The 25,398-nt window shown below is 42.6% G+C and overlaps 1 protein-coding gene across 4 annotated transcripts in view; it reads right to left on the reverse strand.

The window, feature by feature from the left end:
• PBX1 (PBX homeobox 1) overlaps positions 1-25,398 on the reverse strand; it is a 426,141-nt gene that overhangs the window by 242,165 nt on the left and 158,578 nt on the right. The gene's annotated exons all lie outside the window — the stretch shown is intronic.

Here is a 25,398-nt window from a genome sequence, read left to right on the forward strand (position 1 = left end):
ATTGGTAGGCATCTGAACTGATTGACAGAGGTAAAGGTCGCCCATTTGTGCATAGCACAAATATTCAAAATGAACTGAACCTTCACAGTTCTATTTCAGGAGGTCAGATTGCATTCCATGGAATTAATTTAATGGGACTGAAATAGCCATTCCTGTGGGACCGCCTTTCGTGGGCTGTGAGAAAACCCTTTCATTTGGCCATAATAAGGCTTCTGGAAAAGGTCAGCCTCTGAATGCATAGTTTCCCCTCCTCTTCGGCTCTGCTTTGCTTCCTTTTGCACCCATTATGGAAAAGTAATTTTCTCTGCTCTCTTACCAATGCAGAGATTTCACTTTCGTGGGATGTGGGGGCATAAATGGCAGTAATGTGGCAAAAAGCTTTGCACCGTCACCCATCATCACCCTGGAAAGACGGTTACGTAGCAACACACAAGCACACCTCCATCCACAAAATGGAAGAGGGCGACCTGATCACCTTTCGCATCATTGCAAAAGACCCAATTCGAACTGCCCTTTGCTTTGAGCCTATAATGAGGTACGGTAAAAGAAAGCTGGATATTCTTTATTTCTTTACTTCTGACATTAACATTTGTACTGAGACCAATGCAGCGTGAAGGATTTATAGATTTCCACCATCATGAGCCATCGACACAAGTTACTCTCCAAAGAAGGCTTTGTTGTACCAAATTATGCACAAATGACAAAACGACGGGCATCGGTACTTGAGGAAACCCCTATCTGGAAAAGTTGTAGTGCCACTAGAACACAAGAGATCTCATCCTCCATTCCCTCACTGATTCTGGTCCGAGTGGAACTGACTGGGAGGTTCAAAACACTGGGGCACCTTTTAGAGGAGAAACTCAGCCACTAGGTGGGCACATGAGGTTGGGATAGGGCAAGGGGTTGGGATGAGACAAGGGGTTGGGTCGGGCCACAGGATTGGGTCGGGCCGCACTGACACAATATTTTCAATGATTTGACCAACACGGCCATTTATTCTCCCATTCTGTACTTTGATCCCAGCACAGGAACTTTAAATCTTCATCCTTATCCATGTAGGCTTGTCCCTGCTCTTCACATCACCTTATCGAGGCATTATTTTCCAAGTGTTTTTCAGAATGAGATACAGCACAGCAGCAAAGGGCTGGAACTATGGCAGCCATGGTGTGTATCTGACCTAAGTACAAAAGCTATCCAAAGTATACAACTGCCCTGTACACAAACATGTTGTCCCTGGCAAGTTTTATTGAATTCTTCGACAGTAGGGATTGTTCTCCTGGAATGACGAGTCATGTATCTGGTAGTTTACTGGGTGGCTTCGGTACCTGCTGGATAGCTTGTGGGTATTGACAGAGGCCTGAAGGCTGTTCGGATTCATTTTCCAATTCTTGGTGTTGATGGAGATCCATTTCCTTGTATGTCGCACTAGGTGTGAGCAATGTTTGGTACAGTGGTGGTGTATTGTGGGGTGTTAACATTGTGTCTAGTTGCATTCAATATGATTTGGACTAGCCGATTCAACATCCAATATACTAGCAAGAAGATGTATATTGTAACTAGTAACGTTACCAGAAAAGCCCGACACTAAACAGAAGACACTGAGCAGAGCCACACTAGTGAGTGGTATATATGCTAAGTGTATTTTCTCGGTGCTTTGTGCCAGCCATAATCCATGATCTTTGTTTGTTTGTGGAAGAAAAAGACAAACGTTATTTTACCTGCAGCAAATTAAAAAATAAATCACAGGCAACCACAAAAAGAAAAAGAGAAAAACAAACCTTTATCTAAAGGTAATGTTAAATAGCATCCTAATAAAAATTGGTATTTCTGTGACATTTTGTGTAATCCGCTCTACAAGCAAAACCTTGAGCAAAATAAACTGAACAAAAGCAGAGTGAACTAATTTAAAATCGTGTATTCATGGTAAAGCAAGAAACCAAGTAAGCCGTGCATATTTAGAGGGGGCAAGGACGCAGCAGGCCAAATTTCTTGATCTGTCTGAAATTATCTATGTCGGAGGTGACAGCTTGGAAGGAAAGGCTGTAATAGCGAACCAGGCGCAGCGGTCACATGCCTGGGAATATTAACAGAAGAACCTATTTAAACATGCCTACAGGCACATTTGTGCACTGCGATTCCAGCTTGCTGCACTAAACTTAACACCTCTGCTATGATTTTACTAGCTAATGACCACTCAGCAGCACTGTTTGCTACATAGGTTCGCAGTGGTTTTTTTCTTAAATTAGGGCTGGGTTGGCAGTCTCACTGCTCGAATGACTGTAGACATCACTTGGGGATTTTTCCATTGTCCCGGTTGCAATATCCGCAAATAGACATTTGAAAATTAACAGGTCTTGTCAAGAGCGCTGCTGTGCGCCTCAGCCTTACAAGGGAATGGCTGGCCTGGGGCTACAGAAATGTTCAAGGCAATCATTACAGCATCAGAGGACATTGTCATATCTGGGAAGCGCGGGTGACTGGATTTTTCTATAATGGCCATCTGAAAGTGCTGACCCAGTCCGCAAGTCTGGTTTAGTTTGAGCTGAAACGTGTTTTGCAAAGCAAAGCCAAAAGCCGATTACAGATATTCATGTAGTAAATGTCTTTGATTTGAACAGTTGCATAGTGTTTTCAAGGTCTTTGTACCCCTTCCATATATTTGTGACATTTCTCATTGACTGCAGTTATTATGATCAGGAAAGACTATGCTTCGTCTGTGAAGATTGGGCTCATCAATGTACTATTCAGTGATGACGGGAAAAATTCCATGCATCATATGTTGTAGAGTATCTTTGTTGTTTCTGGTCTGTACGGGTTCACGTGACATTCAAATTTGGTATTTATGTTGTTCAATAAGATGGACAGTCATCCATCGTACAGCCGGATGTAGACTGTTTTGATGACTGACAAAAATGCCATGTTGTGTGTTTGTGGGTGTGGTATGATAAAGCAAATATGTTCTTAATATTGACTCTGAGACGTACGTTGGTGTGCGGAGAGGATAAGGCTGAGGAGGACGGGACACTATGCCAACTATATGACCTTGGTGCCATGTTGTGTGCATGGAGGTCTGTCTAATGTGTTCCATTGGAGGTAGAACCAATTATAAATATATCTGGAAGGACTGAACACATTTTTTTCTTTGATGTTAAGTGGTAAGGGTTGTTTTAAATCCAATAGCCATGATCTTTATGGCTTATACGAGCTGTGTTGGATTAATGGAATATTATTTATCTGATGTGTTCTGTTGGATGTTTGCGTGGTGTGTGCTGGGCTCTTCATGGTGGCTGTCTTAATGATAGATTTGTGTTTTTTGTACATGAGCTGCTCTGTTCAATGTATTGTGATCAATGTTGGGTTGTCCTGGATACTGTAATAATTACAATATACATCTTCGTCCTCGTATATTGACTAGGGGTTAGGCTAGTCCCAATCGTATTGAACACTACTAAACACAATAAAAACACCACGCAGTACACTATACCAAACATTTTGCACGCCTAGCGAGACATGCCAGGGCACGGCCCACCAACAATTTCAGGCATTGGAAAATCATAACACCCCTCAGGTTTCTTTCAATACACACAAGCTATCCAGCAAGTAAAGAAGCCACCCACAGAGTTGTAGACAAGCACTAGTCATGCAGTCCTCCTGACATAAGCTGCCCATAAATAAACAAACCTAGGTAGGACAGACACCACCCTGCAAAACATTGCATAGCCATTGGGGAAAGCATTTTCATGCCATCCCGAAACTCTAAGAGGACATAGAAAATGCAGATGTGTACTATTCCAGCATCAATCATAGAAACCTGTTGCTCTGCTTTGCTTCTCCAAGGCACCTGACTCTGTAACAGCTGTGATGTACGCCTTTTACCCTGTAATCCCAAATGCCTGAGGTACTTTATAATTGGAATTTATACTATAACCGGTCTAAAACTTTAAGGCGTGGCAGTGATTAGCCACACAGTGCTTTGGACAGCTCACACAGGCATGTTAGAAAGAAGAACCCTCACAGCACAAACCTCAGATCCAACAATAACAGAGCAACAATACTAGAAAAATTAGCCAAATCCACGTCAGGGGACAGAGAGTAAAGAATGGGGCAAATACATCCAAGTGCACGGCCTCTAGAACAACCAGCACTCTCCTCTGAGGACTCTCTCTGGCCGCCTCTCTGCCTTGATGGGGGTCTTCCAAACTCCCCACATGCTGGCAGCATTCTCTATCCAGCTGGGATTACTCACACAAGGAAACCACTTTTGAATGAAGGACAGGACCTCATGACCCAAAGCACATCACCTGGATGGACACTGATCATCATCTTCCAATCGGAAGAGAGGACGCCACTAGAGCATTAGCACTTGGGGAGCATGAGTCGTGAGGTGGCCACAAGGCAACATGTTGGCATGTAACAAAGTACATATGCAGACTTAAAGAAATAAATCCAAGGGCAGCTTAGACTGGTATGCTCTCTGAAGATGGGTGTCCAGCATCACACCGCAATGTCATTGGTGAATTGAGAGCAGTAGTGGCTTTGACCACTGGAATTGTAAAAAGAATTCACAGTACTTGAACAACTAAAATATAAGAAAGAATCTGCCAAAGCCTTCTAGTGGGTGTGGCTCATGCACCACCTCTAGGCAAAGGGGTCGCTAGTGGTCCAATGATGCAGGGATATAGAAAACGGCATCCCTTGCAACTGCGTGCATCGACATTTGCATGTGACGGTGTCATGTAAACATGAATACAATTAGTGACACTCTGCAAAATGGCAACATAAAAGCTTGGGAGGCAAAATCATGAAGCTACTGTGGTCACCGAACCAGAACTAGGCATGAGAATTATTCCACTTCGCATCTCACTATCAAGCGTGCAGCATTCATGAGACGGATTGGCCACTTGTGCTATGAATCTTAGGATTCTGAACTATGCAGGCTTCAAAGGTGCCATGATGGCATGCTTCAATCCGACATGATGTCACGACTGAAAAATGCCAACTTGGGCACGAAGATGACAAAACCTGACTAGAAATTGCTCCAAGATCACCAATCCACTTCAAAAGGAGGCGCAAAGCAAAACCAAGGGAGTTCATATCCTTGGACACTATTGCCCTTGGTCAGGAACCTTCTCATGGAGGAAACATATCCCAACTCTCTGGCTTTACCGACGAATGGGGTACAACTTATCGTACATGCAAGAAACAAACAAAAAGAGGAGAAAACAATCAATAAGCGATTGAGCATGACTCGGTTAGTGAGTCTCATCCATCAGTCATGTACTGACAATAAAGAGCTCAGTTTTTTCAATGGAACTTTTAGTGGAGTCCTTAAAAAACCATATTAGATAGGAACAAAAATATAGAACAAACCTATAATTAATAGCATTTAATAAAGCATGGAAATTGATCCGGAGTGGAGGTCTTCACATTGGTAAGGAATTAGGTGGTGAGGCATGAGGGTTACAGGAGTGATGTTGGCACGTGCCTGGTAAAGGCATCTACTACATGGATGTGGACAGACGGATGGGTTGGGGTAAAAGGAATTGGCGAGATTCATGTGAGGGAAATTGCAGAGTAGCTTTGTGAGTTGTATACTGAAAATCAATAGAGTGGACCATGTTTCAGTGTTCTACCACACTATCATCCAGCCAAAATGATGTATCCAGCCACTGACTATCACAATGTTGTGGAAGTAAATATATAGGTAAGCATGGATCTATTACAGTGTAATTGACACAAAGTCCACAGCATAAACCAATGGGGTGCACCAGTCTACAGAAACAGCAAAGATGTATATTGGCTGCGGTGGTGACAGTTTTTAGTAGTAACATTTTTAAAATAAATGTATCATATTTCAAATGTATAAAATACTTTGCCAACACTAGCTTCAGGCACACAGTTGACAGGTGTTGAAAGAACTGTGCGTTTTAATTGAGGCTATGTAACTGGTATTAGTCACCTGTTTTGTGGTAAGTGGTGGGGACACAGGATCACGCATTGGAACGCAGATGGTAACAAAATAACTGGGACACGAGGGGGAAAGAAAGAACGAAAAAGGTCTGATGGCGAAAGCACAAATATTGTTCCAGACCATATTTTCCCATTGAACAATATGCATTAAGCAGGCCTTTGCCTTTGACAGGTCAATTTCCTACAGTGAGTTACCTCTCGGTGCGCGGAGAGGTTATTCCTTCAGCCGTTGCGCATTTAGCAGGCCTTCAATGCCGCGGTCGCTTGTATGCTGTTGGGGGGACGCATGGGAAATAATTTTTGCTGTGCAACAAGGTTATGCCTCTGCCTGCATGTTTTATTCATTTATTTGCTTTTTCCCTCAAGAGCCAGCAACATATTCAGATTGGAGACGGGCCTGTTAACGGCGAGTGGCGCCCACACCTGTCTTCTACTTAGCCGCACGGTGTAGGCCCATGGCTCAATGAATACTTCAGAGGAATTTGAGCAATGACAAAAATACCATTTGAACCTGTCCAACTTCTGCCAATATCTATTTCTCTAGGACTAAGGTATATTTCTAGGGAACAGAAAACGTATTTTTATTAAGTCTTTTCCTGGGAAAAAATACGTGTATATGTCGGTGGTTTGGTAGGGCACGAGAATGACAACACCGGTGGTGTTTTGATGGTACCCTTTCTTTCCCCCATGGAATTGTAGGTAACGAGTGGTATCATAGTAAAGACCGTGTTATGTCCCATTGAAGGACATGGCCTTTGGAGACATTAACTAAGGATTTCTCTGGAATGCAAGCCGGCCATTATGAAATTGGACTTCCTGATTAAGCTGCTCAAAACGTTCAGATCATGGAACTGCAGTGGGCACTTGGGCATACAAGTGTTGCGTCCATGCTAGGTTGGATGTAAACTCATTGGCATTGCCTGCACCTTGTAGTGCACTGATGGTGGAGTTGGGCAGAGAGTAGGCCTTCTTCAGGGTGGGGAGAAGTAGGAAATCATCAGGAACAGGGTGTGCAAAGGCAACAGTTCTGGCATCAGTTGACGTGCTTTTGGCTTTTTCAGTGCTTATTTTGCTTTGTCGTGGCTTTTACGCAACGTTATTACTGGGGAAGCTACCGGGTCCTTATCAATCTAAAAATAAATAAATGGCTAAAGGCAAAAACATTTAATTGGTCTCAATAACCACATAGTAGTCTCTGGCGATGAAGGGGACCATGTTGCGTGTGGATGTGCACCCAAGGGAGCACAGAATGCCGACACTCATAGTGTAGTAAGTCAATGGGAGAAGTGGGATGACTCACTGCTGCTGTAAATGTGAATGACACATTAGATCAATAGATCAAGAGGACACTGTGTATCTTCTAAATGCAGGATGTGTGGTGTACAACTGTTTCATGCTCCTCAGTGAGTGACGACTGGGGCACAGCTGCCCAAATCACACCAACCTCATCCTCTTCTGTCTCTAATTTGAGGACGCCATTTTTAATACACATTTCTGAAATCTAAGGGACGGGACTTTGACAATGCCACACAAACAAACCCACTTTCTTTTCCAGCTCCTGCCGCCCTGCTGTACAGAAGAATTATTACAGATTAAAACAGTAAACACCGCAGTGTTGAAATTATTATGAAGTCATAGAGAGAGAAAATGAAACAGGGTCTCGAAGATGACAAGGAAACCCAGAAAAACACCAAGGTTGATTAATGGAAAGTACCTCCGAACTGGAAGCACATGCCCTAGAATGGGCACATGCTAATTCTGGAGAATTGTTCCCATAATTTAATTATGGTTTTCTTCGGAACTTACTAGGAGATATATTTATTTTCTTCCTGAGAAATATTTTCTTTCATTGCTTTCCGTTTACAAATATGTATATAAATAGGAATAATAGTGAGATGTAATTTTATTCCCTTTAACTGGATTAATTTTTGCTCTGGTTACTGCGCTCCAAAAGCCATCAAGGGGGGTGCGCAATGCACAGTGACAGTGCCTTGGTTTGGTCTATGCATTAAGCAGAGAGTGGAGCGTTTTAATAACACTGGTATGGGGAAGCCACCAATTATGGAGTCTGCTAAAAGAGTACTCTGGGTTGTCACCTCTTCTTTAACCCCTCCCCTGCTGGTGACGGAACCGATCCGACACCAGCCACGGACGCGCTGTGCTGATGACGGAGCGGTTCCGTCACGGCCGACTCGGCGCGCCCGCGCGTCGCGGATTCCGCGCCTGGGCGGCGTGGATTCCGCACCTGCGCTGGACGTTCTGTTGACCGGGCGGGGCCGTGACGGAACCGCTCCGTCATCAGCACAGCGCACACGAGGCTTGTGACGGAGCGGTTCCGTCACGAGTACAGGAGCGCCGCGCGGCCCCACCACCCCCTTGCAGCCCAGCCCATGCCACCAACCTTCGAAACAAACACCTCCGCATGAGGTAGGCCCTCCTGGTTTACACTATTAAAATGCTGTAGTTTGCATTTTAAAAAGACATCAAGGTACCTATTGTGACATGAATACATGTTTTCATTGTTAGGTGGCTTGGACAATTTAAGAATACACAAAGTCTAAAAGAACACTATAAGCTGGTCACTTTGCCTAAAACCACATTAAGGCAGACCCACAAAAGTCAAGCTCACACCAACAAGTAAACTCTTTTACAGACACCTATAACTGTCAAGATACATATTATTGTTAAAAAAAATTCCCTTTACATGTTAAGTGCCTCCTGATACCATCTATGTCTAAACTGCTGGCGAAAACGTTTAAATGCTAGGAGGGCCAACCGAGAATTTCATCCTTAAAAGGTCGATAAATTAAGAACAATTAATTTGGATAAAATCACGTGTTATGGCCGTACATAGAAACTGGAAAACTGTAGCATTAGTCTGTATACAAAAACGTTATTATTATGTTTTTTTTTTTACAGAAAGCCAATGTTGACTCAACCAATCAGAAAGCTTAGAATATTGGCACTAACTGCTATTGCTTTGTCTCCATTCTAGGATTATTTGAAGAGAACTACACCTGACAAAGGCAGTAGGTGTTTTTATTTGGCTACATTTGGTGAGCTAGGGTGAATGCTAACAGCCTAATTGAGTAAAGCATACTGGGAGTTAATAACGGTAAATTTTTCGTTCTCTTGTTAGGTGCACTAGCCTTTGGCTCTGTTCCATTTTTGCAAAGCGGTGCAATTAACAGCATTAAGGCTCTATCTAACTAGAGGGCCTTATCCACAACGTACGCTCTTAGCAGAGAGCAATTGTATTTTTTTGCAGCGTTATATAGCGCGAACTCAAACCCAAAAGTATTGGAGCGCTTTACAGGAGGACCAGTTACGTTGCACAGGGACACATTCATTTTCAGTAGGTACGGGGTGATTAAGGGGCATATGTATCAAATATTGTTATTGCGATTCTCAAATAGCGATTTTTAGAGAATCGCTATTTGAGAATCGCAAAACGGGATTAACAAAAAATTTGCAAATATTTTGCGATTCCTTTGCATTCCTTAATTGCACTTAGCAAATTGCGAATCGCAATTAAGGAATACCTTCCCATTCATTGCTATGGACCTAGAGGCCCATAGGAATGAATGGGAGACATTCGCAATTTGCGAGTACCCATTAGGTACTCGCAAATTGCGAATGAAATTTCAAAGGTGCAAGGGTGTCATACGAACGAACACACTGTTGCACCCCTGAAATAAGCATGGGCTCACATAATTGTCAAATGGCACTGTGAAAAATGCCAAAAAGGGCATTTTTCAAAGAAATCGCAAATTACCACCAACTTGAAGTTGGTGGTAATTTGCGATTTCTTAAGGAGAAATCACACAACTTGGGCCCTCTCTACATCCCATTTAAGGAATCGCAATTTGCGATTCTTTAAATGCATTCGCAAAATAGGGAATCGCAAATTTTGCGATTCTCGATTTTGTGAGGACCTTTTGAGATGAAACATCCCAAAAGGCTTTTTCCCTTTCGCAAATGAGCCGATTCTAAGAATCGGCTCGTTTGCAAACGGAAAATGGGCTTCATACATATGCCACCAGTGATTTGCCCAGAATCACAGGATGCTGAGCCGACACCAAGGCTCAAACCTGATTCCACAGCTCCAAAGTCGACAGCTCCAAAGTCTACAGCTCTAGCCCTTAGGCCACAGTCTATCTGATTACAGGGCCTTTGCCGAACACTGCTTTGAATGGGTCCTGGTTTAAAAACGGGACAAGGGAGAATCCGGGTATCTCAGGATGCAGGGCAAAGGTGTTAATAGTTAATATATAGGAAGCTCGGGGTAGGCCGCGCGGGCTCCTAAAAACACGCCGGGTCGTAAAGTGCGCGCGCCAGTGATTGTGTTACCGCGCCTTCGCGGATCTCCTCATTTTTGGCCCCTATCTCTCCCCGTTTGTGATAAGCCTCCTAACAGCCTGTTATCAGCGGCTCGGTGAAAATGTGCTCCAGCCTGATTAGGCTCGGTCTTTGCCAAGGTTATAAACAGCCCTTATCAAACCGATTTCTTTCCAGCCCACCCTCGCCAATGGATGGAATAATCCGGACAGTATCAGCAGAGAAACATATGGGCCACACAGACGAAGATAGCCGCTGACGGACACTTCGCTTTAATGTTAACGAGGGCGGGCAGCCGAATCCTGCTGAAGTCGCCAAAGATGGGCAGGCTTTTTTATTGACAGCCTGTTCTTTTTTTTTAATCTCTTGCACAAGCCTAGCCTTTTATATTCTGTCCTCGGGATGCTGAATGGTCTCATGAATAAGGGACTGCCTCGTATATTATCTCGCGGAGAGTGGGCCGTTCCGTCAAAAACGGAAAGCAGGCAGAGAAGGCGTCTACTTGAAGAGGCAGCTTCATGCCGCCAAATATACAGCTTTATGCCAACAGTTCGAAGTAGTCGGAATCAAAATGGCGGAACGCCGTGGAAAGATAATCAATGAAGGAGTGTGAGGCCTTAAACTTTCTAACGCCTCGGGCCTGAGAAAAACTCTGGAGGTCACATGTGCAAAAAAGCATCACTTTTGCTTTGAGCAAACTGTCTTCAAGAAACGTGATATGTGCACTTAAATCCAGTGAATTGCACAATAATGCCTCTGTTGTGATTACATTTCTGGGATCTAGAGTGGGATTCAACAGTCGGTGCTTAACAGAAAAAAAACAAAGTTGGATTTGTAAAGTGCATTCTTTGTAATTTATCATACGTATTACATTTGGTTGCACTGGAAACCTAACTGAATTTCACTTTTTGGGGGGCCAACAAACCCAAACTGTGTAAAGAAACTGCGCTGAAGGAGGTTGGAAAGATTAAGCCAGAGACAGAGCAGCGAGGGAGAGAAACCGAGGCAGAGAGAGAGAAGAGGTTTCCCTCATGAGATGTCTGGAAAAATGTGGACGAAGAGCTGTGTGTATCCATGGCTGGTGAGCTGCCATCTTGGAAAAGGTTGCTATGTTTCCTGTAAGTAGTTTCAAACGCAGATACACTGTGCAAATTATTTTCAAATGTTAACATAATTCAGGATCCCTCACAGTACATCTAAAGCTTGTTTTAATAACGCAAATCCTTAATAACCAGTTGTGGCAACCATGCTGGTTGTCACCGGATGGCTCTGAAGACCAATAGTGGGTAAATAAGTAGGTGATCACACGGATTACACAACACCAGAAGTAATCAATGTCAGTACCGGATGCCACATTTTTAGGATTATCACTCACAATGAAAATAAATTCTGTCTAGAAGCAATGTATGCAAATCATTTATCAAATCTATGAGAACCTCTTAATTGGCCTGTACAAGAACCATCATCTTTGTGGTCTTAATACTTTTAACACCTACGTCTACTCCTGCCACAACTGAAAAAATCAGAAGATATGGTAGTGAAAGTGGAATGGGACACACCCAGTTGGTGATACATTCTCTCACTGGAGGTAAGTACATAGTGTTTCACCTAATTAGTACCAGTTTAAAACCAGAATACAGCAAATAGCAACTGAAATATTAGCGGTTTACTTTTACAAAGGGTGTGTCACTTTTCAGTAATTTTTGTTCTGTTTGAGCCAAGGGTAATTTTGATTCAAACTTGTAAATCAATCAGCAGATGGTGGATTAAGTGGCAAGTTTGGTAAATCCATAATTAATTGGAAAATACTGCACCTTCATAATTCCTGTAGCAATGCGTGTATTGCATTCTCATGCCAGGATAGGCACACCACATGCAATCCTCCCTCGCCTCCTCTTTTGCTGGACAAAACAGCCCCGCTGCCTGCCTGCTGTCCTCAGGGTCCTTGGTTCAATCTCCCCTTTTAAAATCCTGACATCACTGAAGCCCTGCTCTTGTGGCAAATCACAGTGAGCTGGTGCCAGGGAGAATTCATGTATTTGTGTTCACACTTTCGTTTCCTTAGAGACGTGCAAGTATTCCAATGTGGCACAGAGACTTCTCTGAAAGCTTGATATTGCTTGAGGCATCTCTGCCCAACCTTCACCCTCCTCGAGTTATTCCTACCTGCTCCACCAGACTTTGTGCATGGAACCACAAATGGTATTTCTTATGTTCCCATACAGTCACAATGTCCGTGTTCCCTTACCAAGCCAGACTCCATACCAAGTACTTTGGCTGTATGTAACTTTGGCAAAGTTTTTGACACAAAACACTAGTATGATTAGTGTGAAACAAATCATATCAAATAGGAGCCATTCGGGATGTTGCGCTTTAAGTGTGGATGCATTGACAAGAGATTTAAAGATGGCTTCTGACATGCAGATGGGCGTGTGACGAGTGGAGGCGGTAAAGGGAACTCCAGCAGTGAGCGGATGTCCACAGGCCAGACACAGTGACATGGCAGACGAGAAGGATGAATGCGAGCAAAAGATTTCTGCTTTTCTCTCTTTTTTTTTTTTACTAGGTGACATTAATAATAAATTCCAAGCCTTCGGAGTGACAGTCCTTGGAAATGAAGTCTGTTCTGTTAACGAGCAGGCAGAGCTGGGGTGGCAGAAGTAAATGGTACACACGAGTCTCTTTAAAAATGGTACCTGGGCCCTGGGTCTATCTCAAGTTATGTAAGCACTGCTCCACCAGATAGGACTGTTTCTACTGCAATGTAGTCCTGTAGTCCATGGTGGGACATGCACTGGAGGAACTTAAAACCCTCTCATTTTCAATTGTATTGTATTTATTGAGGTAAGAAGGCCTTTCTCACATGTGCTGTATGTACAATCACAAAGGTACACAAGAACAGATCTATAAAGGGCATGGAGGTGGAAAGCAGATCTGATCGCAATTAGTGGATTAGTTTGGGGGAAGGCGATATCAGTACATGATCTACAATTATTACACAATTTTAGCTCAAATACATATTTACAATGCACTGGAGGAGGTGAGTAGAGTTTTCTTTGGAATATCACGTACCAGAGTATGTTTTTTCTTGCCGTCTCGCACAGTACCCAGCACCTTGTGAAGGAAGCATTCATGAGTAGAGATCAAAGCAGCTTGCAGGATTTGAACTTCTGGGGGAAGGTGCAGGCCTAACTGGGGTATTTGTAGGTTTTTGTGCAGTTTGGATGAGGAGGTTGAATGAGTGTAGGGACCAGGGTGGAGTTGCAAGTGGTGTTTAAATAGTTCAAAAATAGAGATAAGGAGATCTTTGCCATGGATGACGTTGAATACTAATTTGAGTGTCTGCACTGCAATAGGTGTTTTTACAGGCAGCAATCCTGATTGGTGTCAGAGGTGGCCAATGGTAGTTTGGGAAAGTTGTCTAGGGTATACCTAGGGATCAGGACGAGGCACCTGGCGGTTGCATATTGGAAGAGACTGAAGAGGAGGCTATGACAATTTATTAGTCTCTTGGCTGGTGGATTTTCTTAGTATTGAGAAAGTGGAACCTGGCTGCTGTGGAGATTGACGCACTGACTGAAGGCTGGAATTCAACTGCACCGTAAAATTCCTACTCACTGAGGTGAGTCAAAAGAAGCGCAATAGTGGAAGAAAGTGTGATGTGGTCTAAAAAGGCAGGGGAATATTGGATTTCATTTTTACAGGAGTTAAGCATTAAGGAACAGAGATTCGTCTAGTCCCTGGTGATGTAGCCAGTCAAGTTTTAGTTTGCATCGGGGTGTGAGGGTAAAGAGAAAATACTGTAGTGTGTCATCAGCATTTAGACAGCATTAAAACTCAAAAAAGGAGGTTATATTGGAGATGTTGGTGGAATATATGAAAAAGGAGAGGATATTGGACTGAACCAGAGGGAGCACACCAGCAGACAAGAAGAGCGTGGTCTGTGGTGAAGGAAGAAACTCTGGAGATAATAAACAAGTAGTCTGAGTGATAGGAAGTGAACCAAACTGTTATGTTATGTTATGTTATGAAAATTTATAATGCGCACAGCTGCTCCAGCGAAGGAGCGTCCTGGCGCAAGACAAGGTAGCTAACACAACACACCAAGGAAGGCAACAGACTAGGAAACAAACAGGCTCAAGGAAATAAAAAAGTCTTGATGGCCCTACGGAATAAAAAGAGATTATCAAGCGCACGTATCTTTAAAGGAAGAGAATTCCACAGGGCCGCAGCCCGAACTCGAAATGAGCGGCCTCCAGCTCGGCTAAGCTTAAACCGAGGGACCACTGCAAGATCTTGACCTAAAGATCTCAAAGAGCGGGCAGGGACATACGGCGTCAAAAGATTCATAAGAATCGGGGCAGAAGAGCCCTTAAGAATTTTGTAGGACAAACAGAGCACTTTAAATTGAATCCTCTGCCTGACTGGAAGCCAGTGGAGGGAACGCAAAGTGTTGACAGCGGAACAGAACCTGGGCAGACCCACCACAGCTCTGGCTGCCGCGTTCTGGACACGTTCCAAACGTGCAATTTCGGCCTGGTTCACCCCTACCAAGAGGGAACTGGCGTAGTCAAGCCGAGAGACCACCGTCGCCTGCAGCACCAGCTGCCTGGTCGAGGCGTCAAAGTCAAAATCTAATGCTTCACTCATGATAAATAACGAGAGCGAGAGACCAGAATAAAAACAGAGTGCTCAAATACCTCCAAGCAGGTAAATGAACTCCTTTCTGAGTGCACTAGTGCTTTTGGAGACAGTTTAGAATAAATCTATCTGGCCAATTCATAGGTAAACTAGTATTAAGTGGAAAAGAGCTTCAGAACAAAAGTACTGAAACCTCATATGTAGAAAAACGACAGATCTTGCACACGAAAGTGTTGTACTTACGTACAGTGTATTTGGCATAGGGTGGGCCCAGGGAAATTCAGATATACAAGTGCACATCCGACACCAAAGAGACTCAACGCGGGCAGTGCAGCCCGCACCATCCCTTTCACATAATCGCCGTCCAAAATTGATGTGTTGAAGGGTCTGGGAAGGCTTCAAATAGATCATTACACCCCGAGGAAAAAGCTCAGTCATTCCTTGTTGCCAACAACTTCTATTGTGGCAGATGACTGCCATCTGAGTGGGTTATTGTGATGGCAGGAGGCTCGCTCACTGGGTGGCTGTGGAGGAATGACCTTGATGTCACAGGGTCAAATCCCCGCTAGATCAACACGGCCAGGACTCATTCAGTGTAGACAAAGCATGGATGAGCAATGAGATACAGAACTTGACAAAAGGGCACGCCAGCGCACTAATGAGAGGAAAACAATATTATTTACTTGCTCTATCATTGCATGAATCATATCCGTCTTCCAGTGGGAGTGCCATCTTAAGGTTTATGTTCCATTTTTGCAAATCTATGCATGCAAATAAAGACCATTAAGGCAATGTGAATTTGAGTGAGTTAGAAAAAAAGACATGCTTACTGCGTGGCTACTGGAGAATCGTAATGAGCCACATTAAAATACAGTCAGTGTTGCCTTCGCTGAGTCTTTCTGCCCATCACATAACCATCATATCAATTGTTCCTCACCACTGCTTCAAAACCATACTTAAGTGAGACATTCAGTGAATGATGTCACATCTGGACATTATCAATCGCAGTGGGTTCCAAAACTCCTGCAGACACCATCAGCCAATGAGATTTCATACAGACTGCTAAGTACCTCCAAGATACACAGCACGGCCAGCACAGACCTAGTGACCTCTAACGGCAGACACAGGCGAGTGACACACCATAACACAGTGGTCGATTGTTTTTAAAATACATGCAAACTCTTCCAAACGAAATCTACAAATCCATTGATGTTAATTTGTTAGGTATAGTTTTAGCCAAGACCTTTTAATTTTGCTAAAGTTATATACAGTGTACACATATAGGAGCTAACAGCTAGCACTTCTCATTCATTGGTCAGTTTTTGTGTCATTCAAGTTAGTATTTTGGCCGCCATACAGTACTGCCTAGGGCAGTGGGTCAGCCCTCTTCAGCCATTGGCAGATTTCACTTTCAGTAATGGTATTCTGTTCTTTTAAAAAGAGCACATTGGCACACTGAGGGGTTCCTTCATGGCAAGAGTCTACTAGCGTAAAGTGTCATTTCTGAGACCGATAATATTTATGTTTACAGCCAATCGTTTTTTTAATATTGGAGAGGGCCAGGCAGCTCCTTCAGAAATTAAATTTGACAAAAACCACAAAACAGCAAAACGCCGATGACAAAGCCAAAAGGCTGGAAGCAATGCTAGACATATCGGCTTTGCCAATGCTTGTTAATGTTTTTGGCATCTCTATAGCACACAGTCTGCCATAAGTAGGGCCTTGTAACAATATGAGAGATCTAAGTGGTGCTTCAGTGCTTGAGTCAAGGTATTCCATGTAAGCCTAGCCATCCTCTGAACCATGAGTCAGTCTTGCTATTGACCCAATCGAATAACGTACCTCAGGGTAGTGTGTATAAGCTAAAGTGGGTCTGACACTTCCCCTCCGATTAGCAGAGCTGCTGCACTATCATGTGATCATTATTTCTCAATCAGATTGCAATTTTCTAGTTTTACGCACAGTTGGACCAAAAGTAGTTGTTCTGCCAGCCTCCTTATCCATATGTGTATTGAATATAGGAGTCCGCCACCTTCTGATCTTCCATACAGAAAATCGGCATAGTGTTCCACCGGCAGGGGCTTTAGTTTGAACAGTGTAATTGGAGGGGGCGGTGAGATTCAGAATTCCCAACAATGTCACGGTCATATCTTGTAAAATACATTATATGAGAAGCAGGACATGTCAGGGGCTTAAGAGGCAGTGGAAAGGGGAAGGAGTGTTGATTGTTAAGGGTACTTATACAATAATTTGAAAACGAATCAACAGCAATGAAGGCCTTCAAAACAGAGATGTGTGTGTCAGTGTGGGCATGTAAACATTCCAGGAGAAATCCGACAGACACTTCATAATACCAGAATGAAAACACTTGTACCCAACAATTTACTGCAGCATAGATTTTTTTAGGAGGGTGTAACCCCCTTCCCCCCACCACCACATATTAACCCCTGCCCCCCCAAAGCTACGTCCCTGGATGAGAGGGCCTTTTCATGCACCAAGATCCTAAAAATGAAGGAAAGTGGAATTATTATTATTTTTTTATTTGGGGGTGGGGCTCTAGGAACGTGTGCAGATCTTGGTTTTGTTGCTACAAGAACTAATGTGATTAACAGACCAAATTCCCAAACAAAATGGGTGATGCGCACATGTTATTTTGGGATAAAAAATGCTTGGCCTTTTTGATCGCCAGTGAAGAATTTGCCAACATTCTGTCATTTGCGTGCCACGTTCATCACGTCCATGGTGATTGCTTGTCAAAACATTCTGCGCGCATTCAGGTGCACATCTAGGCATAAAGTTATCAGCTGTCTTTCTGCTATCTAAATGAATGACACACTGGCATTTGGTGAAGTGCTGCAGAAAATTGCCAAGATATATTTTCAAAAATCAGAAAATGCTTTTGAAAGCCAGCAAAAGTAAGTGTGTGTGATATCCATTACATTCACCCATCCGTATGTGCGGAAGCGGGGAGAGAGATTGAAGCAGAGAGTGTATGTGTGTGTGAGAGAGGAAAGAGGTTAAGAGGGTGAGAGAGAGAAGGTACACACCATCAACACTGGCTAAAGTGGAACAATGGGGGGAAATTAACTAATGTTAAAGGGGTCATCTAGGGCTTCACCCTCCAACCAGACTTTACAAAACAAAGGGACATTCTCCAATACCTACTGTCGGCAAATCAAGACTGAATAAGAAGAAATATTTTTTCCACCTGATGGCCTAAGTAAGTGCAACACGCTAAGGCTTTATTACCAGTTGCTGCTTTTGTAGCTTTCGTATATATGTAGTAGATATAAGCAAAGATCCTATTCAAGTGAAATGGGCAGGTTGATGACTTAAGATGGCATTTTCAAGGAAATGGAATTAAATAGAAAAGCTGTGCAACATTTGATCTATGCCAGAGGAATTAGGTGAAATTTATATTTTTGCAATTTCGTAAAGTTACACAATTATAGGCTCTTTTGCCCTAGTAGGCCACTGGCAAAATTTCTACAAAGTTTCGCTATTGATGACATTTTCGGGAAATAAAAGCAATTTCTGTGATTCTCCATAGAGTAAGTGCTTGGGCCCCATAAACTGCAATAGAAGTACATCTCATGTGCAGGTGTATATGCATTTCAGATGAATTATGCAATTTCTATATGTGTCCATGTGTATGCCAATGGATCTTCACTGTGTTCTATCCTCGATCTGAAATTTCATGGGTTTCCTGGATCAGTGCGGCTTTCAGAAAAATTTCATGGATTTCCATACTTGCACACCGTGGATCTCAATAGAACTGCTTTGGTTTAAATCTGTGGCATCATAGATTGCAGTGGAATTCTATTCAATTGCCTCCTGAGACAAAGTAGGCTATATTCAGGGTCAGTGGAATTATGTGAGTTTGCTGTACAGTATTTTCCGCATAATAATGATTTCTGCATTGGTCACACAGTCCATTATCTACAGATTTCAACAAAAAATTGTTTTTAGCTCAAACGGATCAAAAGTAACTAAAATGCGGCAACACATGCTGCTGCACAATGGGAGGCCCTTTAAAAAGGTTTACTTGTCACCCTTCTGTTGCTTATGTCTGTATTCTTGCCACCTAATTTAGGAAATTCTTCCGCATAATTTGGTTGTCCCCTGCCACATAATTCCAGTGGATCTTCCTGTATAGTAGTCCAAAGGATTTAACTACGGTGTCCATATGGATCCCAATGGAATTACAAGGAACTCCATGCTTGTTCTCGTTCTCGATGGATTTCCATACAATGGAAATAAGTGGTGTATCTGAACTTGTTTTCTCTTTTTTTGTCTACACCAAATTATCATATGACAGCGCAAAGAATTCCAAAGCTTACAACATGCAGCCATTCAATTAACAGGACGACATACAATGTCTGCACTTCTGTTATTCATTGTGGCAGCTCAGCCCAGGGACACAAAGCGCTTTAACTTTATTTATGGCAATTTCATTGCACAGCCAGACTTGCTTTTGGGAAGCTTTTGTTCCTTCCATAAGAAGGGTATTTTTTTCATATGTCTTCTTGAATTGTTTAATATCCTTGTTAGAACTGCATTACTAGGGTCTTCTTTTATTTCACGAATAAGGAATGTATTATTGATTTTGTTTATGATTTTAACACCATTCATGATGGGCTGGTCACCAGTAAGTATGGTCATTGCAAGCTGGACACAATTACTTTGAATGAGTAAAAGTTATGCATAAAATAATGGGGTCAGTATTTCAGATGGTTTCAACAGAGGTGCCTCAAACTCCTGTTGCTCACTGTGTACATTACAATTCAAAATGAAAACTAGAAGAGAACAGTGACATGGCAAAAACTATGGAGGTTGGTGGAATTAATCCAACTGTACCCATGTTAAGTACACAAAAACCATTATCACGCCAACAGAAAATCTGTTCCAACAGAATATCTGTTCCAGTAGATACGTCTCAAGACCAACAAGGCTAGATTTAGTAGTTCCATCATCAAGCAATACCTCTCATAATTTAAGTGAGTGAGTTACAGTAGTAAATGTGATCGCCATCCCATGACTGATATCCTCGCCATCCGAGCCTGATATCGCTGCACTAGTGTCCAATAATTGAACCACCCAACAAAAACTGAATACTAAATGACACAAACTTGTCAACCCAGCCTTCAATTACGCATACCTCGATGGCCTTAACATGATACCTCTGTCACCCAGCTTGATACCTCAACCACCCGAACCGGATAACTCCGAAGCTCCGAAAGTGATTCTTTAATCCTGCCGCCTCTTCGTCTCTAGAATGCAGAATCTCTGGTCTCTAAAGAAATCACGTGTATCTCTAATAAGGGCTCTGCCATGTCTCCTTCGCTGTGCATTCGCTCCTTTTCTGCTCTGTAGTACACAGGTGGCACAATTAAACCAAGATGATCTTATTTACCAGCGCAAAAGTCCTGTAAATCAAACGGCAAGTCACAATTAAAACAGCTGAAGTGATCATGATGTGTAAAACAAACTGCGGAAGGAAAACAAGTGACATTTCAAAAGACAAATAGCCAACCTCATCTTAATTCAACACATCAAAAAATGGGGAGCAGACCAAGGCGGCTCACGTGAAATGTCATCATTCCGGCAGCCCTCCTTCTTAATCTGTCAGCTCCTTGCGATGCTATCATTTATGTTCTGTCAGCCATTTTGAGTGGTAAAAAATGGGTATGAGGCAAGGCCAAACTTTCCACTGCAGAAAAGTATGTGTAAAAGGCGACAATATGGATTCATGTAACAATGCAGCTTTGCCACCACTTATGAAATAGTTCTACAAGTGAGCGCCGGTTTGGAACCACCTCCATCTATGTTGTTTTGTATTTTTATATTTCTAGATACTTGTGTTTTTTTATTGAAAAAAAATTGTCTACGTAAGGCCGGAACATCCATGCAACATCGTAGAGATGAACAGTGGAATGTAAAGTCATTTGATTGAAACCACTGTTGGAATGAAAATTGAAAAGTTCCAAACACAAAGCTTACGACGCAAAAACATTTCTCAATGTTTTAGGCAATTTGATTGGGTGAATTCCGCCCTACAGCAACACTTGACGCAACAAGTTTTTAAAGCTCTAAAAAAACGCTGCATTCTGACTAACAGTCATTGTGTGAATTTGTCTAACCTCTTTGTTTTAGGTGAAACATTTTGCCCACGCATAGCCTGAAGTATCCCTTTAAGTAGAACACAGTTGCCTTCGTGGCCATGTAGACAGTCTGTTCATTTATTCAGTAAATAAATAAAACATTGTTTTATGCCTTCCTAACTCTCTTTCCAAAGGGTTTACAAGTAGAGCACTTCATGTTCATTAAACTACCAGCAATATAAGGCGACTGAGCACAGACAGTCTAAGAAAAACAAAAAGAGGTGGATGGGAATGCTTGAATTATTCTTGACCACTGGTAATTTCTCTCTGCAGGAGCCCACTATATTCTTTTTTGCTCATTATGCCTCAATGAACAAGGAGTAATCCTATGCAAATCAGTTTTGGCCTCTCCCCAAAAGGGGAAGTCTGGCAAAAAAAGTGCTAGGCCAAGCCCCCTATTTACTGGAAAACAAAATCCAGAGACATTTCAGCCTTGTTAGGCCACATCAGTGGGCCCAACTATGGTCCATCATATCAGTGACCCTGGAGTTGCTTGCAGTAGTTCGGATTATTCAAAGTATTTCAATCCATCCATTTTGCTCTGGTTAAGTGAGTCACCCTAAGAGGCCTGATATGTCTATATGTGGGTGGGGGTCTTGCTATGGCATGGGACTCAAGATGCCCCTTACTGACCACCCCCATTAATGCTGAAAGTAGCCCTGCAATTTGGCATGGACTTTGTTTTTTGAAGGGGGCGGCCTCATCGCATTTAGCTATTCTCAGTAAATAAAGCCCGGAAAAGACTCATAAAACGTAGTGTGATGTAGCCAGGTCAATTGCCAACGTTGCAGACTGTTTTCACACCACTACTTTTGAGCAAGGTGATCACAGATACAGGTTAACGACTCATGGCGCACAACAGAGAATGCTAAATCAGTAGGTGGGAATAACAGGGCATAGAAAATATCCATCAAAATAAGTCCGTTTATACGGTAAATATCAGCTGTAAAGCAACATCAACCATGTACAGACTGCCTCAATGGAACACAAAACTAGACGGACTGGGCTGACCCAGCTGTTCCTTTTTGGCTACCTTCAAACAATCAAAATGTTACAAAGCAGGTCAGTTTTCCTTGGTTTAAGGGCTGTTAGTCTGACTACCTGAAACAGAAGGCAGTTTCAGCCTTTAGAATTAACCATCTATTGACCAACCCAAAAAGGTAGTTGTATTTAGAGAATTCGCACTGGCTTCGAGACTTCCAATCACCATAGCTGGGATAGCTTCCTGAATAGATTTGCACTAAGGAAGACGGAGGATGTTTTGTACCGGAAGAGCAGGGCAGTTGGGGCCCTGTTGTTCTATTCTAGAGGCATTTCAAGCCCCTGAGTGTATAGTTGAAACGCTACTTTTTACAACTTTTCTGCCTGCAAATGCAAACTGAATCACAAAAATGGCAGCTCTGTTTAGTGATCATGTTCCTCGATAAATGGATTGGAAAATCTGTACTTCTTCCACCCTCTGTGCGGGATATACAGGGTAATTTCTTGGGACAGCAATGCCGATTCTTCTCCTCCTGTTGATATAAATAGCAGAAAAGACCACCTAATCCTAGGCAAATGCATGGCTAGGCAAATGTGAGAAAGAATGAAATGATTCAAGTGTGGATGTCCATTGTAGCTGAGGATCTTTGAAGATATACATGAAATCTGCACCACATAGGCATATATCTCTCTGCTATAAGGATGATACAATTCATGGGAAACATCCATGCTCACCACCGACAGTCCTCCGCTCAAAAGGTATTTTGTACAGTTAATGCGGCTGTGTATGGACTTGTTTATTAGTTATGGGTAGATGGTTCATTTAAGGGCCCATACAATTAAGTGAAAAAAACAGCAGTTCTATTTACCCAGTCCTGCAGCACTAATAAATGACTAGAACAAGTACTGTAGAGCACTGCTTTGTTTGGGGACCTGTGCTGGGGTTTTCAGATCTATTGTATTGTTACTCATCGAAAGGACGCTTTAAATCAGATCCATTAAACAAATCACAAAGCCACGGACAGGTATCTGAGCACTAGACAAAGTAATTGAACGAAAAATGTATTCTACTAGAATAAACCAGCCAGCAAAACAAAACAGAAAAACCAAAACACTCAAGACGAGCCTTATTTCACAACCAGAAGGATATTGGGTGTTAGGTTCAGTTATGTTGTCCTGATTTGCAATAAAATTGGCTGCTTTGTGCTTTTACACTATATTATTCTGCTGTATATTATGTTTTGCTAGGTTAGGATGCCTAAGAGCAGCTCAGGTTTCACCCATTCTTAAAAAACCTGATGCAGACAGAACTAACCTCAAGAACTTTCGTCCCATCTCCAACATCCCTACTCTGGCAAAGCTCCTACAAAAATGCGCGGAATCGCAACTCTGGATTCATATTGAGATTTCAATCTCCTGGATTATTATCAATCTGGTTTTAGGAGCGGCCAAAGCACTGAATCGGTGCTCATTCACATTATGGATGACATCCTAAAAATGTTGGACCATAATGAATCCTGCCTGCTTATCCTCCTTGATCTCTCATCAACATTCGATACGGTTAATCACGATAACCTCTTAGCCATCCAGGAACAAAGGATGGGCCTATCCGGTCTGGTATTGCAATGGTTCTCGTCCTTCCTTCACAATAGATCCCAAAGAGTCAAGGTGAAACAATCCCTATCCCAGGTTTCTACAGTCTCCATGGGGGTCTCTCAAGGGTCTTCCCTTTCTCCCATACTCTTTAATATTTTCCTGGAATCGTTAGCGAATGCTCTAAACTCCATGAACATTCTTTTTTATATGACATGCAACTTTACCTGAAAGTCAACTCCTCTGAAGACTTCATGTCACTCAATTCCACCTTGACGTTTACTCAAAACTGGCTAACAGAGAACCACCTCCTGCTCATCACCGCCAAAACAACATTCCTTCTCATATCTCCTCCTAATCACACCCCCAAAAAAGACCTCTGGATGAAACAAACACCTTACTGCCTTCAACTGCTCCCCTCTTATCTTCGACTCAGCTAAATCTCTTGAAATCACCCTAGACTAGCACTTGAAAATTAAGAATATTAGTAAGATGTGTAAGGGTGCTAACCACCAAATGAGGATTCTTAGAAATCTAAAACCATTCCTCCATCAAGAAGACTTCAAGCAGGTGGTTCAAGGACTTGTCCTTCCGAGGCTAGACTACGGTAGCGCGACGCTTTGTGGCCTCCCCAAATGTACCTTAGCCCCGCTCAGGGCTTCGTTGAATGCTGCTGCCAGACTGATTACTGACACCAAAAGAAATGAACAAATATCCCCAGCTTTACGATCTCCAAATTGGTTACCTTCCGAAGCAAGAATACAACGAAAGATTCCTTGTTTGACACACAAAGCCCTCCATTTCAAAACCCCTGGTTACCTGGCTCAAAAACTAGAATTATCAGAAAGTGGTAGCCCATCAAGAAGTGCAAATTCTCTACTATTGAAACCTCAGACTTTTCGCAAAATGAAAAAATTAAGCTCAGAGCCTTCTCTGGCTCGGCGCCGAAGATCTGGAACTCTCTCCCACCGGAAATCCGCAGAATCCCCTACAAGGCTGCTTTCAAACATTAAGTAAAAAGAATCCTAATGAACAAGTTCTTGCATTAAATGGCCATGGTTCATCTGTTTTCTAAATGTCCTTTGATTTCATTCTTTTTTGGCTTAACAATTGTAATGCTCAGGATTGTCTGCCACACCCTACTAAGAAATTTTTGTTCGCATCCTTGTACATTGTTCTTAATTCAATAGAGGCAATGTCTCCTTTAATTTGTTCTTCCCTTACTTTATATGAAGCGCTCCGATACCCTTCGGGTAAAAAGTAAAATAGGATAGGTTGTACAGTTACTCTATAGTATGCTGTGCTGGAAAAGAAGAAGGAATGTGGAAGAGAAGCACAGAAAAAAGTGACAAAGCTGACTGGAAGGATGAAAAATGACTCACAAAAGTAAGGTAAACAGATGGCAATGATGAGTTGTGAAAGAAAGGGCATGTGGCTGCATCATAACTAAGTAGCCTTGGATTTTGGCAATCTTCATTGGGCACGTAGGAAAAGCTTCGGACCACTGCTCTTTTCATTTTTTCACAAATTGCTCACTGGTGGAAGGTGCAGTTGGATATCCACTGTAAACAATTAAGGGGTGGAAATATGTAGGTTGCCAGGGTGAGTACTGTGCCCAATTATTGATTTAGTGGCTGTGCATTTGGATTGTGTGAAGGGTGCATTCTATAAATAGCTAACTATTCTCCAAGCCAGTGTGCATTTGAAGTCACGG

The sequence above is a fragment of the Lissotriton vulgaris genome, chromosome 1_1 (genome assembly GCF_964263255.1).
Source record: "Lissotriton vulgaris chromosome 1_1, aLisVul1.2, whole genome shotgun sequence".
In the NCBI taxonomy this organism is placed as follows: Eukaryota; Metazoa; Chordata; class Amphibia; order Caudata; family Salamandridae; genus Lissotriton; species Lissotriton vulgaris.